The following is a 14,938-nucleotide window of genomic DNA, read 5'->3' as shown; positions in this document are numbered from 1 at the left end:
TAATGGCGTTGGAAAGACATGAACAAGAAATTCAACACAGAAAAATGGAGGTGATGTAGATGACTCTGATTCACCTGTTGATATGGATGTTTTTTATGATTGTGAATTGAATTTGTCTACATATTTTGGACCAACTTCCTTCAGAGAAGATGCTTCTCACGATGAATGGAAAGAAGCAATGCAAAAGGAGTATGATGCCTTGATAAATAATGGAACTTGGAAGTTGGTTGATCTTCCATTGGGAACAAAACTAATTGGTTGCAAGTGGGTCTACAAGAACAAGTATAAAGCTGATGGCTCACTTGACAAGCACGAAGCTAGGCTTGTGGTAAAAGGTTTTTCATAGAAGGAAGGGGTTTATTATGAGGAGAATTTTGCCCCCACAACAAAATGGGCTACCATCCAGACACTCTTTTCTCTAGCAGCTCAGAATGGTTGGAAAGTCCATCAAATGGATGTAAAAATTGCTTTCTTGAATGGAGATCTAAAAGAGAATGTTTTTATATTCTAGCCTGAAGGATTTTCTCTGAAAAGACATGAACATAAAGTATGCAAACTTGTGAAATCCTTCTAAGGCCTCAAGCAAGCACCGTGAGCCTGGTATGAAAAATTAACTAAGCATCTTTTGAAACTCAATTTCAAATATTATGATATTATGATGAAACTTTGTTTGTCAAGAAAGTTGGAAAAACAATTGTATATCTTGTGGAATATGTAGATGATCTTTTGATGACAGGGAACAATGAGAGCTACATTGCATCCATAAAGGAATTAAGGAAAGGTTTTGAAATGACTGATTTGGGCTATGTTCATTACTATCTTGGTATTGAAGTAACTCAACATCCGAAGTCTATATTCCTTTCCCAAAAGAAATACATTGGAGATCTATTGAATAGGTTTGGCATGGCTGAATGCAATCCTCTAACTACTCCAATGGAACAAAACTTAAATCTCACATCCATTGAAGGAAAAGAATTTGAGGATGCAACAAAGTATAGGTAACTTGTAGGATGTCTCTACTACCTAACTACTACCAGACTAGACATTTCATTTGCTATTGGAACCCTCTCCAGGTTTATGAAAAAGCCTTGTGAGGGACATTGGTCTGCTGCAAAAAGAATTCTAAAGTACTTGAAGGGAACTCAATACTTTGGACTCAAGTATACACAAGTGGGTGACTTCATCTTGATTGAATATTCTGATTCAGATTTCGATGGAGACAAAGAAACTAGGGTATCTACTTTTTGTTATGATATGAGTCTTGGATCAGGAGTTATCTCCTGGAAATCACGCAAAAAATCAGTTCCAAGAGATTCCACAACAGAGGAAGAATATGTGGCAGCAGTTGAGGCAATAAAAGAAATTGTGTGGCTTAGGAAAATCTTGGAATATTTGCAGGTAAAACAAGTACATTCAACTCCACTCATGATTGACAACACCTCTGCAATAAAGTTGGCCAAGAACCCAAAGTTCCATGATCGAACAAAGCACGTCAATACAAAATACCATCTGATTCGACATCACGTTGAGGCCAAGACAATCATTCTATGCCATTGTTCCACTAATGAGTAGATTGAAAACATCTTCACTAAAGCGCTTGGAAGAGAAAAGCTTGAAAGATTCAAAATGATGCTTGGACTCACCAACATCCCTTCAAATTAAGGGGGGAATGTTGACACCTAATCATGGGGATTGGGTGAACAGTTGTAAATAGTGTAAATAATAAATAATGGAAAAGGAAGAGTCATCGAGAGATGAAACCCAAGAGTCACTCCCTCATGTATATAACTATGAACAATCTAAATGATTAAACAAATTTCATTTGAGGAGTTACCTCCTGGCCTGACAAGCGAGTCGCAAATCCACCGGTAGATTGATCTTTGTAGTGTGATGAAAAAATACAAATTCAGAGATAATTCGATCACAACAATCCCCCAACAAATAAAATGCAAGCTTCTGAGAGTGATCTGTGAAACTTCTAAGAACAATCTTCACCGATCTATAATGCGAGCAATCTATGAGTGATTTAAGTTTTCACTGATCTGCGAGCAATTCAAGTTGTGATCTACGAGTGATAACATATATTAAGTTGACACCTATGGCATATATCAAGCATATTTACTAATGTGGTTGTTTTTACATTTATAAATAAATAATATATTTTTTTAATAAATAATAATAATACTTACTTTCTTATTTAATTATTTTGAAATCAAAATGAATTAATTATTCATATTATTATTTAATTCATTATTATTATTATTTAATTCATTATTATTATTATTTAAATAATTATTATTATTGTTTAATAATAATTAATTAGTTGACTATTATTTATTAATTATGATTAGTAAATTATTATTATTATTATTATTATTATTATAAAATACAATATAAAAAGATATTTATATTTTTCAATAAACAATATTAAAAATGATTAAAAATAATTAATTAATTGTCTTTTATTTATTAATTATTTGTTTTAAAATATTATTGTTATTATATATTTATCAATGACTTCTGTCATATATACAAATGAAGCTTTAAGCATGTATCAACCACATTTACTAAAATAATTAATAAGAGATTTGAGATTTCCACAGTTATTCATATTGTTAGAAATTTCTGGAGGAGAATTGTGTAATGGATTTATAATTCGTCCAATGTTTCAGATGGTTACTCCATCCATCATCAGGGACCAGATAGCTTCATGAGTGAACGAGGGTTGGAAGACCTTTTTATAGGAGAAAGGAAATTGGTCGTTAGAGAATGGGTCAAAATTAAATAAAATGACTCAGAAATAATAATTGAATTTTGACCAAATCTATTAAAGAATGAGCAATTGGTAGAAAATTGATATATAAAATTAATAAATAATTACTTAAGAATTGAAATATTGAGAATGGGTGAAAAATAAGAGTTAAAAATTAAGAATTATTTGAAAACCAATAATTAGTAATAATTAATAATGTAGTCAAACAAAGAATATTAGTTAAAGATTAAATAAAAATTAAAACATCATATTCAAATTGAATTTTCAAAATTAAGAATTAAAAATTGAGAGTTATTCAAAAACCAATAATTAGTAATATTCAAAAAACGCAGTAAAATAAAAACATTAGTTAAAAAATAAAATAAATAATTTTAAATTAATTTATGATGATAGAATTTGAAAATTTATTTTAAAAAGAAAAAAATTATTAGATATTTGACTTAGAAATGAAATAAAATTTTAATTAAACTTAAAACTAAAATAATGATAAAACAAGATTGAAAAATTTAAAAAATTAAAATTAAAATTAAGATTTCTTCTCAAATTGACTAAATGACCCCGGAGGCGAGTGGCATTAATGTACTTAATGCTCTACATGACAGACAGTAAGGGCTGGTACTGCCAGCTGCAGGGCAGCGTGGCTTCCCAGGATTTCACCCTGCGCAAGAAGGATAAACTTAAGAAGGGAGGATTTGGTAGGATCTCGGCATTAATGGTTTGCTCCGTTCGAAGTGAAGCAGTGGTGGTTATAATCATGGCGCTCTCGTTCATTCTCTTCACAATTAGTGTTCAGTCTTCTTGCTACAGGCCTTGGTTTGCTGCGGATTTTGGGGGAAAGCAGGTCTCTGCTCACAGAGGCAAGCTTCATGCCTGTACCCCGTTATCTTGGAGGCGGTATTACTATGTTAAGGGTCTTGATGGCAGGATAAACTCTGCCATAAGCGGTAAGCTTTCTACTGCTCTGGAATTTAGCATTGGGCGGTCCTCACCTTCCTCTCAGGCCTATTCTGTGCGCTCGTATTGGTTCCCGGTGCAGTCCTTTTTCCCTCCTGTCATTGTTCCTGGTTGTTCAGGGCCTTCCCCTTCGCATCTCAATATGGTTCGCCAAAGTGGGAGGAATCGTTTCGGGGGGCGTTGAGGTAGTCGAACGTGTTCGAAGGCAGGCTATTTTGTGGACCCTGAACTGTCTCCTGTCAATCTTCCCTCCTCTCCGATTAATGTGACTCCTCCTAGCCCCGCTCGCAAGCCAGCTCCGAATAGTGCATTTCAAACCACTCATTTCAAGTTCCAAATTAATCTTAATAGGCCTCTGATCACTGCCCATATCACAATTATCCTTTCGGAAGAAGAAAACTAGCTTTATGTGCTTACCTGCATAGCTCCTGAGCCTTCTCAAAGCAGTGAGAAATTTACGGAGGGGGGAAGCCCGGAGGAATGCACAGGAGTTAGGCTTGACAAGGAGGAAGCTCCTAGCGTTACTCCGCCTTTTGAAGACATTATCCAGGTGGCCGGGGAAGGGAATTCTAGAGCCACTAATCATCCCATGGCGAACCCAGTGGGCGAGAAGGCTGGAAGTGAAGATTTGTAGATTGGCAGCGTGTGTCCGGTAGTGGAGAAGCCTCCTAGTGAGGACGTGGAAGTTTAAGGCCACCTGGGTCTGTTCAATCTTTCTTTTTGGTTTTGTTGACGTTTCAGATGACTACTTCCAGGCAGTTTTGTTTGCAGTCATGGGTCAGCATCTTCAATCAGATGATTTTGTTTCCCTCCAGGGCAGTGGCAGTATAATTATCCTCTGGTTTGCCAAGGAAAATGTCTATCTTGCTTTCATGTTTCTTCTTATGTTCTACTGGTCTATCTCTGGGCTCTACATATGTTTTCTAGCTTTCTGTAACTGGTCTCCCCAGGTTCTGTCTATACTGGGGCAGTTTTGCTGCGTTGAGTGCTCTCAGGTACTATTATCTGAGGCCTCAACTCTTTGTAATATTATTCTACTTTTTGTTTATAGAATTTAGTCTTTGCCGAGAAAAAAAATAAAAATAAAAAATTGACCAAATGAGATAAAATTGAAAAATAGTATATATTAAAAGTGCTCCATAATGCAATTTTTTTTCCCTTTTTCCCAGTGATTAAACATTGAGATTGTGTAGGAGCTTTCTAGCTACGCTATTGTATGCCTTATAGAATTTTGAATAATTTTTGTGAAGTGAATTTAAATAATTTATGATTGATTTATATTTATTTTATATAAACTTATTAAAAATAAAAAGGATGAAATTTAAATTTGAAAAGAAATTTATTTGTTTTTTAGTAATTTAATCAATAATTTGAAATAAGATATATTAGCACAAACATATAAATTAAATAGTTGATAAATATTGATAAACATCAATTTATCAAAACATAAGATTACATCTCATATTACTATAATTTAAAAGCTTGTAAAAATAAAATAAATTATAACTTATTTAAAGTAATGTTATTATTATTACTAATTATAAAAAACTAATATATAATAAACTAAATATTTGTACATTAAATAAAAAACTTGTAACAAAATTCTTAACCATGGAAATTCACTCTCACTTCACCATGGATATTCTTAATCTTAAATAGTCTTTGTTACAATATCATGGACCAAAACCATAACTCATTTTATATGACACTAGTTCATATGACATTATTTTAATTAATGAATTTAATTAAAATAAAAAAATAACATAACTAATTTATAGATAATTCTCAACCTTTGATGTTTGTATATTACTAATAATATTTTAAAATATTTTATGGACGTCTGAATCTCAACCATCCACCATCCCCTAATAATTATTCAGAATTAATTCAAAAATCTAAAAGATTTATTTCAAAACAAACATCATATAAACATATTAAATAAATTTAATTAATATTTATTAATAAAATTTTAATTAAATAAAATTATATTTACACCGAAGGTGTTCCCTCTATGGAGTTGGCTCGGCAAACACTGTTCATCCTAGCCAATCCAAGAGCCTCATTTTCGTCCTCCTCTGTCTAGTCAAAATTTGACACATGGAAAGGGTTTTGCACAGGTATTGCATGAGCCACCGACCATTTGGAAATGTTTTTCCGACGATCAGTTTCCCAACGGTCCTTTTATGTTATGCAATGTAGGATTCGTTCATGTTGGGTTCAAGGTCCTTGGAACAATAGGATTTAATTTTGTTGCGCATTCGATTCATGTCAGGTTCAAACCCATTGGAATGGTAGGATCTATTTTTGTCACTGATGAGTGCCAGTATTTCAGCAAGGATGCTGCAACTCCTGGGCTACCAGTTTTACTTATCAACCTGGGGTTTGTACAAACTTGGAGGTGACAGTGCTATATGCACAAGTAAAAGTGAAATTCCTGCATGTTGTCATTGTTCATCTGGCGAGAGACCCTAAGGGTTCCAAGCGAGACTTCTATAGAGTTAGAAGAAGCTTGATTTTTTGATGGAAGAAGAGAAAATATACTCTAAGAGAGCTTTTCTACTGCAGTAATGAAGAAAACAACAGGTAATGCTAAATCACACCATATCCTAATTCACCATTTAAACAACTATGCTAAGCAGAATTGCTAAATCAACACTAACCTAATGCTACTATCTAAGTTGCAGAAGTAAAGAGCATCAAACCATACTAAGGTGTAAGCAAGGAAACTAAATTAAATCTATTTTCAAGCGGAAGAGAAATCGAAGATCGAAATCAGTGAAAGGAGGACGTAATGAAGCAGCAGTGCACGGGAACCATTGGATCAGTCGGATCAATGAACAAGATTAATGGAAGATGAGCGACGGAGATCTTATCGCAGGTGATTACGTTAATAGATGGATGGATCGATCAACGAATAGGATTAACGGAAGATGAGTGGCGAATATCTTATCGCGGAGATTGAATGAATAGATGGATGAACAAGATTAACGAAAGATAAGGGCAGAGATCTTATTGCATGAGATTGAGTGAATAGATGGATGGATAGGGTTAACGGAACATGAGCGGCAAAGATCTTATCGCGGGAGATTAAGTTAATAGATGGAAAAACATGATTAACGGAGGATAAGTGGTGGAGATCTTATTGCTGGAGATTAAGTTAATAGATGGACGAACATGATTAACAGAGGATGGGTCCTGACGGTGAACCACACTGGTTGGTTCGAAACACGTCGACAAATGTCTCTCTTTATGTGATTTACGTCGAAGCTCTACGTATTAATATTATGGATCACAGAAGCCTCAATTCAACGAAGATCTTATCGCAGGAAAAACATGTGGAATGATGGAGTGGGCTTTCATAGGTGGTAATAAGTTTCTCGCATGCCCTCAAAGCTGTAAGATGTATTTCTAATTTTCACGCGATTAGCCTAAGTGAGTGACACATAGCACGGGAAAACCACTTTTCTTGTGTGCTCTCGGGCAAATATCGGCCATGCAAGAATTCACGCGAGATTGTGTGATAGCCATTGGATCATGCAGGATTGATCAATGGTGGAGATCGGCCAAGCTAGTTGGCGATTGGGTGATGTGATAGCCGTTGGATCGAGGGTGTGATAGATTGATGGTGGAGATTTGGAGTGCATAAAGTAGGTGGAAGAATTCACGATAGCCGTTGGATCAAGCTAGACAGATCGACGGTGGAGATCTGGAGCACATAAAGTCAAGCATTGAAATGAATTAGATGGTGATTGGTCAGGTTTGTTGTGGATTGGACGGTAAGGAAATCTACGGGTATAATCTGATCAATACGTGTTTTATTAGCTTCTACATAAGAATTTCGTGCTGAAGGAAATGAGCATATGAGCAAAAAGTGATGGAAAAAGATGACAATGAAATGAGCCTCATATTGAATCAAGATAAAAAAACTTCATGTAAGAACTCCTGGCTAACCTGCTAATTGAAAGAAGGCACAAATGGAAGCAAACTAAAACACAACCAATCTATGCTACATTGTTGTAATGGAAATGCAACTACTTAAGAAAATGAATGATTAAACCATGAATATACACTAGCATACATGTACAATAAAGAGGAGCCTTAGCTGCTAGGGTTGGGCCCTAACCCAAGAGCTTCAGCTCTCTGAGTTAACTCAGTGCTGGCTCAAAACAAAACTCATTCTTATTATCAAAACAATGGAATACATAAAAAAACTATCACAAGTCTTGCAGCTCGAAAATAAAGTAGAGTTTTACAATCAAAAGTCTAAATCCTATTGAGGTCCTAGGCCTCTCTACTTATATGACTGAATTCTCCAACGACTTCCTTAAAATTAAGGAGGCTCGACTCCCAAACTCTAGATAAACTGGTGCTTTGACTTTTGCTTGCTTGGCTGCCTTCTATTCCTCATGATTTGGTTGTTTGCACTCCAAGTTGATGGAGGAATATTCGAATGGGGGGTAGTAAATGAGGAGGATTTACCTCCTATAATTCCTCTCCCTTGTCCCATTTGAGTTTTGACTAAGGTCTTTTCCAAAATTCCTTGCTTTTATCCTTTAATCCTGCATTACATGCACATTAGACCACAAAGCAAAATATCCATCTCTATCTCATCTCATAAACAAAATATAATCAAAAGTATGCAATAGGTTGTGAGAATAGTTGGTTTGACTAAGCTAGGAGGTGAATTAAGGCCCATATAACTACCTAATGGCGAGGCTCATCATCACCCCCCTACTGAAAGTGTTGCTCATCCTCTGAGAAACTAAGTCAATGTCCATGTCCTTCATGGCTCTGGTAGCCTCTCTGACATCCCATGCCTCTACTATGGTCTCTTATTCTTATTCATAGAAGCCTGATTTCCTTTCTACTTCTTCCCACTGCCTCTTTTCCTCTTCTTATTTTCTCCCTTCTAGCATCTCTAGGAGTAGTGGTGGACTAAGTTTGAGGCCTATCCAATTGACCTTCAACCTTTGCATAGATTGCTTATACATAGGTGTACTGTTGAGTGCCTATGTCAACCTTTGAGGGGAGCGATATTCTCTGATCTTCGAGCTGTGTGGTAGTGTGTTCCATCTCCTTAAGTAGGCATGTACACTATCATCTCCTAGCAGCCTAAACATATCCTCAAAATGTGAAATTGCTTGCTCTTAGGTAACAAGATATCTAGGTGCCAGCTGAGGATCATTTGCAATTAGATTATGGGTGCTGATTAGGGCCTTGGGATTTGATTGTTCAACTCTGATGAAAAGAGGTTCATTCTGCTCTCTAGCCAATATTCTTTTCATATCTGTAGCCCTTGACTCCTCATGGTTCATCCATGATGCCAAAACCATTAATTGAAGATCTCCTATCTCGACATTAGGATCCCAAACATTCATGCCTGTGAGGGCCATGTTATGCATGTAAAATTCAACCATTTTGGCCCTATCCTCTAGTGTACTTTGATCACAAAGATTAATAAACTGCCCGTGGTCTTGAAATGGCATGTTGCCCCTTTGTGCTAGTGTATTAATATGGAATTGCAGCCATTGTTCTCTGAGGTAAAGTGCATAGGATTTAGCTGGCATCCTACACTGGATGGCATCCAAGGAGAGGTTGGACATACATGCTAGTTGGTTTTCCCTTTCCTGCGTCTGTCCTCTCAGCCATGCATTTTCCCTCTCAAGTTGATCTCTCATTATTGCTTCTCTGTCCCTTAAGCCACTTAGCTCTTTGTTTTTCTTATCTTCTTCCTCTTGCTGTTCTTTCTCATCTCCATCAGTTTCTTCCTTTGTTTCCTCCTCTATTTCAGCATCATCCTATTTCTCTTATCCTTCATCATGTTCCTCTGTATTAGTTTATTCTTCATCCATCTCATCCCCATCTAGCTCTGTATCTTCTTCTTTTTGTTTTGCCTCCTCCTCACTGACAAAAGGACTAACATCATAGGTGAGGGTTTCGATGTCATCCTCTATTTGTAAGTCTCTGAAGATTGACCATGTTATAGGGATCCGGAGGTTTCGGAGGGCATCCTCAATGAGGATCCTGATCAATCCATGGTGAGCCAATTGTTGGGAATTTCCTTCCTTTACTTTGTTGCTAGAGCCTATGAGTGATTTCATCAAGAAATAGGGTATGTTGAGTCTTTGGTGAACTGGTGTTTCTACGCAAAATCTTAATTCTTCAAGCATCCTAAAATGGTAGCCATACACAACATTATATCTATGGAATGGCAGATGAGGTGACGAAGTGGGGTGAATGAGGTGGACGGTCATGAATGAGGGTTGTGGATGACGAGGAGGAGATGAGATGGAGTGGAGCGATTGGGGTGGCCCGCTACAGGGGTAGGGAGTGCATGGGATGTTCATTAGGCTTGAACCCCCCGTAGTAATCTTAGGCTGTAGATCTTGATCAAACACCTTGATGTCATGGTCAACTACGAGGGTTGAGCCTGAGTTATAACTCGTGCTCTTTGCTCCCCCATAGAGCACTTTATCTGCCTCTCGAACCCACTCTTACTTAAATCTTGTGTTATCACTCAAACTTTAATATGGGTTGGTTCCCCACCTTACATTGGATTTGAATGCCATCAAAAATAAATCACTGTTTTGAGACTCTTGCATTCTCTTTTGATTTTAAGAAGAATTTCCTTTTTGCCACCTGACTGTCTACTTTGTCGAAGGTGGCCAAGTTAACTGGCCACCTTTTCACTTATAAACCAAATACCTCGTAACCCTTACAACTTTTGATCAAATGATGCATATAAGTGAGTTAATGGGATACTTACTTGTGGTCTTAATGCCATGCTGCAGTTGTCAAAGATCAGAGGTGATGCTTTGTCTATTTCCTTCATGATCATTCTTCTTACTCATCTGTTGTCTGGAGCTCCTGGATCATCTTAGTGAAGACCTATAGCTAATGATTGATATTCTATGGGATAGGCTGCTACAGGACCTAACCAACCTACCATTCACCCTCGAATTGATCCCCGTAGGTTTTCGATGGATCCTGTAGGAATACAGGGGATCCTATAGAAAACACAACCTTCGCCTAAATAGAATCAATGAAGTGAAAAAAAAAATGGAATTGATGGAGAGATGCCTAGTAAGGAGTGGAGGAGATGAATATATGTGAGGTAGGGTTCCCTTTGGATCCTCTCTTTGCTCCTTGATTTTCTTTCTCACCCACCTGCAGATAACAATTATGTCCTTTTATCTTTTTTTTTTTTTTTTTGAAAAACACCTAGGCTACCTCAGAGAGGTTTTCACCCTAAATGTTTTCCCTAGGCGCCTCAAGGAAGGTTTCCACCCAGGGATCTTATTATTATTATTATTTTCATTTTTTTTCATCATTGGGTTGCCTCATGAGGTTTTCAATCCAAAGATGGTACTCAGGTGCCTCATGGAGGTTTTCACCTAAATCCTTATTATTTTTTTTCTCCTTTTTTTTTCTTTTTTTTTAGTGACCTAATGAGGGAGGAGCTGGAACTTGCTCCACCATCATCACTGTCTTATTGATATTGTCAATGAACTCTTGTTTTGATAAATGCCTCTTGTACATTTTCAATCAGTGTCCATTAACAAGCAATGGAATGGCTTCTTCATCTATAGTTCTGATTTTCATTGAACCATTATCATGGCATCTTTCCACCACATAAGGTTCAAGCCATCTTGTCCTTAGCTTGCCCTTGAAGTCTTTATACCTAAAATCATATAACAATTCCCAATCACCCTCTTGAAATTGCTTCTCCTTAATATGTCTATCATGCCAGATCTTCCTCTGAAGCTGAACTATCTCTGTATGTAGGAGGGCCTACATTCTGAATTCATCCAAGCCATTCAAATGGAACAATCTTTCTTTCTGTGCATGATTGAGATCCAAATCTAGTTGGGTTGCCATCCTCAATGTGTTATATTCAAACTCAATGGACAACAAAGCCTTTTTTCCATAGACTAGCTCATAGGGTGTAAATCCAGTGGTGGTCTTCCATGTTGTATTATAGGCCCAGGTGGCCTCAACTAGTCTCTCTGCCCAATCCTGCCTACCGCTGCTTACTACCTTGGTTAAGATGCTCTCCAGTGCCCTGTTGGTCACCTACACTTGCCCATTAGCTTGTGGATGATAAGGAGTGGAGGTCCTATGCTTGATTTTGTAATGGCTGAGTAGTTCTTCAATCATGTTGGAGGTAAACTAGCTGCCTTGGTCTGTACTAGCTCTCTAGGGTACACAAATTTGTAGAATACATTCTCCCTTAGTAACTCAACCACCATCTCTTCTGTTGCAACCTTAATCACCTTGGTTTCAGCTCACTTAGTCAAATAATTAGTGCACATAATAATGTAATGTTTTTGCTTTGAAGGAGGGTTGATAGGCCCAATGATGTCCATGCCCCACTTATCAAATGGCTCGAAAGTCACTTGAGGTTGTAGGGGAATTTCATATCTTGGAGTAGGCTTTCCCATCCTCTGGCACCAATCACATTGACTAATGTAATTTTTCACATCCTAATGAAGAGTTGGCCAATAATAGCGTACTTGTAACACTTTGAATGTTATCCTCTTTGCTGTAAAGTGACCTCCACAAGGCCTATCATTACAGGTCAGAAGGATGTCAAAAATTTCCTCTTCCCTTACACACCTTCTCAAGATTTGATCTGGGCCAAGTTTGAAAAGATTGCCCCCAATCCTGGTGAAGGGGGTGCTTTTCCTAACTATCTTGCCCTTTTCTTTGGAGGGAAAGTTTGGTGGGAATTGTGATGATACCAAATTGTTTGCTATATCAACAAACCATGGGGAGAGAACTGAAATAGAAACAAATGCTCATCTGGTAACTGGTCATCCACCATTCCTTCTTCACCTGCAGGAAGATTCATCCTAGATAGAAAGTCTGCAACAACATTTTCCTTACCAAGCTTATCAACAATAGTTAGATCAAACTGCTGTAATAAAATTCACCATCTTATAATTCTAGCATTCACAACTAGTTTGTTCATTAAATATTTGATTGCAGCGTGGTCAGTATGCACAAATCTTTGGTAGCATGTAATGTAATGCCTAAATTTGTTTAATGAATGCACAATAGCTAGGAGTTCCTTTTCAGTCACAGTATAATTTAGCTCAGCCTTTGACAGGTTCTTACTGATAAAATAGATGGCATAGGGAAATTTCTCCTCTACCTGACCTAAGGTTGCTCCTATGGCTTTGTGTGAGGCATCAACATGAATATGAAAAGGGAGGGCCCAATTTGGGCCTTGAAGAATTGGTGCAGTGGTTAACTTACCCTTTAAAATGTCTAAGGCCTCTTGATAGCTTTTTGACCATATAAACTCAGAATCTTTGGCTAACAACCCAAATAAAGGAGAGGTCAACTTGTTGAAGTCCTTTATGAACCTTCGGTAGTATCCAGCTAACCCCAAGAAACTCCTGACATCCCTCTGCTTTTGTGGAGGTGGGACCCTTTGGATGATTGCTATTTTGTTTAGGTCCACCTGCAGTCCTTGCTGAGATATTGAATGACCTAGCACGGTTCCTTCAGTCATTAAGAATTCACATTTTTCTGGACCGAGAGATAGGATCATTTCAATGAATTTGTGCAATACTTTTCCTATGTTAGTTAGGGCTTCTTGAAAATCACAGCCATAAGGTGTAAAATCATCCATATAAATTTCCACCACATCATGTACTATGTTAGTGTCAGTCTTTCCAGCCTTCCTACAGTGATCAAATATGCTCTTACAAAGTGGTCTCAGAGTGTCAAGGTCAAATTCTGTCATTTCAGTGAGTCTTCAAGCAAAATTTGGTCACTAGGCATTAGGCCTAGGGTTTGCCCAAATGTCAGTCCATGTCATCATTCAGCTGAGTCAATAATCATTCATTGGGTTGTCATTATCATGTCAGTGTCTAATGAGTCATTTTACACCTTGTTCATGCTTCAGTTGTGCATTGGCAAGTTCATTTCCCTCTCCTAGGGTTTTGAAGCTAATTTCTCTTGGACGGTCAAATCATCGGAAAAACTTGTATCCAGATGTTCATACACCTTCCCCTATCCTTAAAGTACCTTATCAAACACTTCCCATCATTGAGATCCCCCAAATTCTTCATTTTTCCACAAACCCTAGTTTCTAGCTACAACTTGGCAATTTTCTAGGTTGGGCCTGTGTTTTGCCCTTTTGGACCCCTTCCCCTTGCTCAATCTCTGAGATTCCACTTTCCTCTGCTCCCTAACATCCCTCCCTACTCCCAAAAATTTCCCCAAGAATTTAGAAGCCCCCTATCCCCTTCATTTCGCTCCATTTCGACAAAATTCCTTGTTTCACACATCGGGACAAGTTGCACTCAAATGATGTTTCAGAGCAATAAAAGATGAATTTTCGAAAACTGAGAGATTTTTTTGTCCATAACATGCCAAATAAGAAAAACCGCATTCACTTTTTGCACAGGTGTCATGGTTTTAGAGAAATGCCAAAATTACAATCGCCGGATCCAAGGAGTTTGGCCAAGGCACAAAAAACAGAGAAAGAAACCAATCCACTTCGTATCTTGGCTGAGGCATCCCTCAAAGATCATGGCATTCACTAGCATCAGCTACAGCACAAATCCCAAATTTTTTTGAGAATTTTGGGTAATTTTGGAAATTTACAGGGTTTGGCTTCTCAACGGGTCTCACCCCCGGTGAGACCCTTTGTCATCGTAGCTCTGTTTTGCAAAAACTCAACATTTCTAGATTTTTCACGCAAATTTACACATGCCTATGGATGGAATTGAGTTTTTATGGGGTTTTGGGCCTCCAGAAGGTCAAAATACATGCAAAATTTGACTTTCTGCCCCTTTTTTGAGTTGCAGAAGCAGTCTTGGGAGAATTGATTTTTGACTAGGCAAATGACCTCCAAATTCAAACATTCCAATTGGGTTGGAAAGCAGACTTGCATACCTTTCCAACGAGCTATCCTGCACCCAATTCTGAGACCGGGAATGCCTCCAAACAGAGCTCCAAAGTGCGCGACCCGTTGAGGAAATGTTGCCAGATTTGACCAGTTCAGCCCAGAAATTGCAGATTTGACCCTTTTCGACTTTCTGAGGTTAATGATGATCTTCATGGATGTAATTGTGACAATTTTTGGATACTTTTACCCTTGTTTAACATTTATAGAAGATTTATGCATGTAAAGGGTAAAAATTGAATGTATGAACTGGTTTCCAAGTTTATAGAGGCAAGTTGTTTTGACTGCCTATT

This window comes from Pinus tabuliformis, chromosome 7, assembly GCF_031772625.1.
Source record: "Pinus tabuliformis cultivar Carrire ecotype Pingquan chromosome 7, CPIR1, whole genome shotgun sequence".
Classification (NCBI taxonomy): Eukaryota; Viridiplantae; Streptophyta; class Pinopsida; order Pinales; family Pinaceae; genus Pinus; species Pinus tabuliformis.
Note: the sequence above shows the minus strand (reverse complement) of the source record.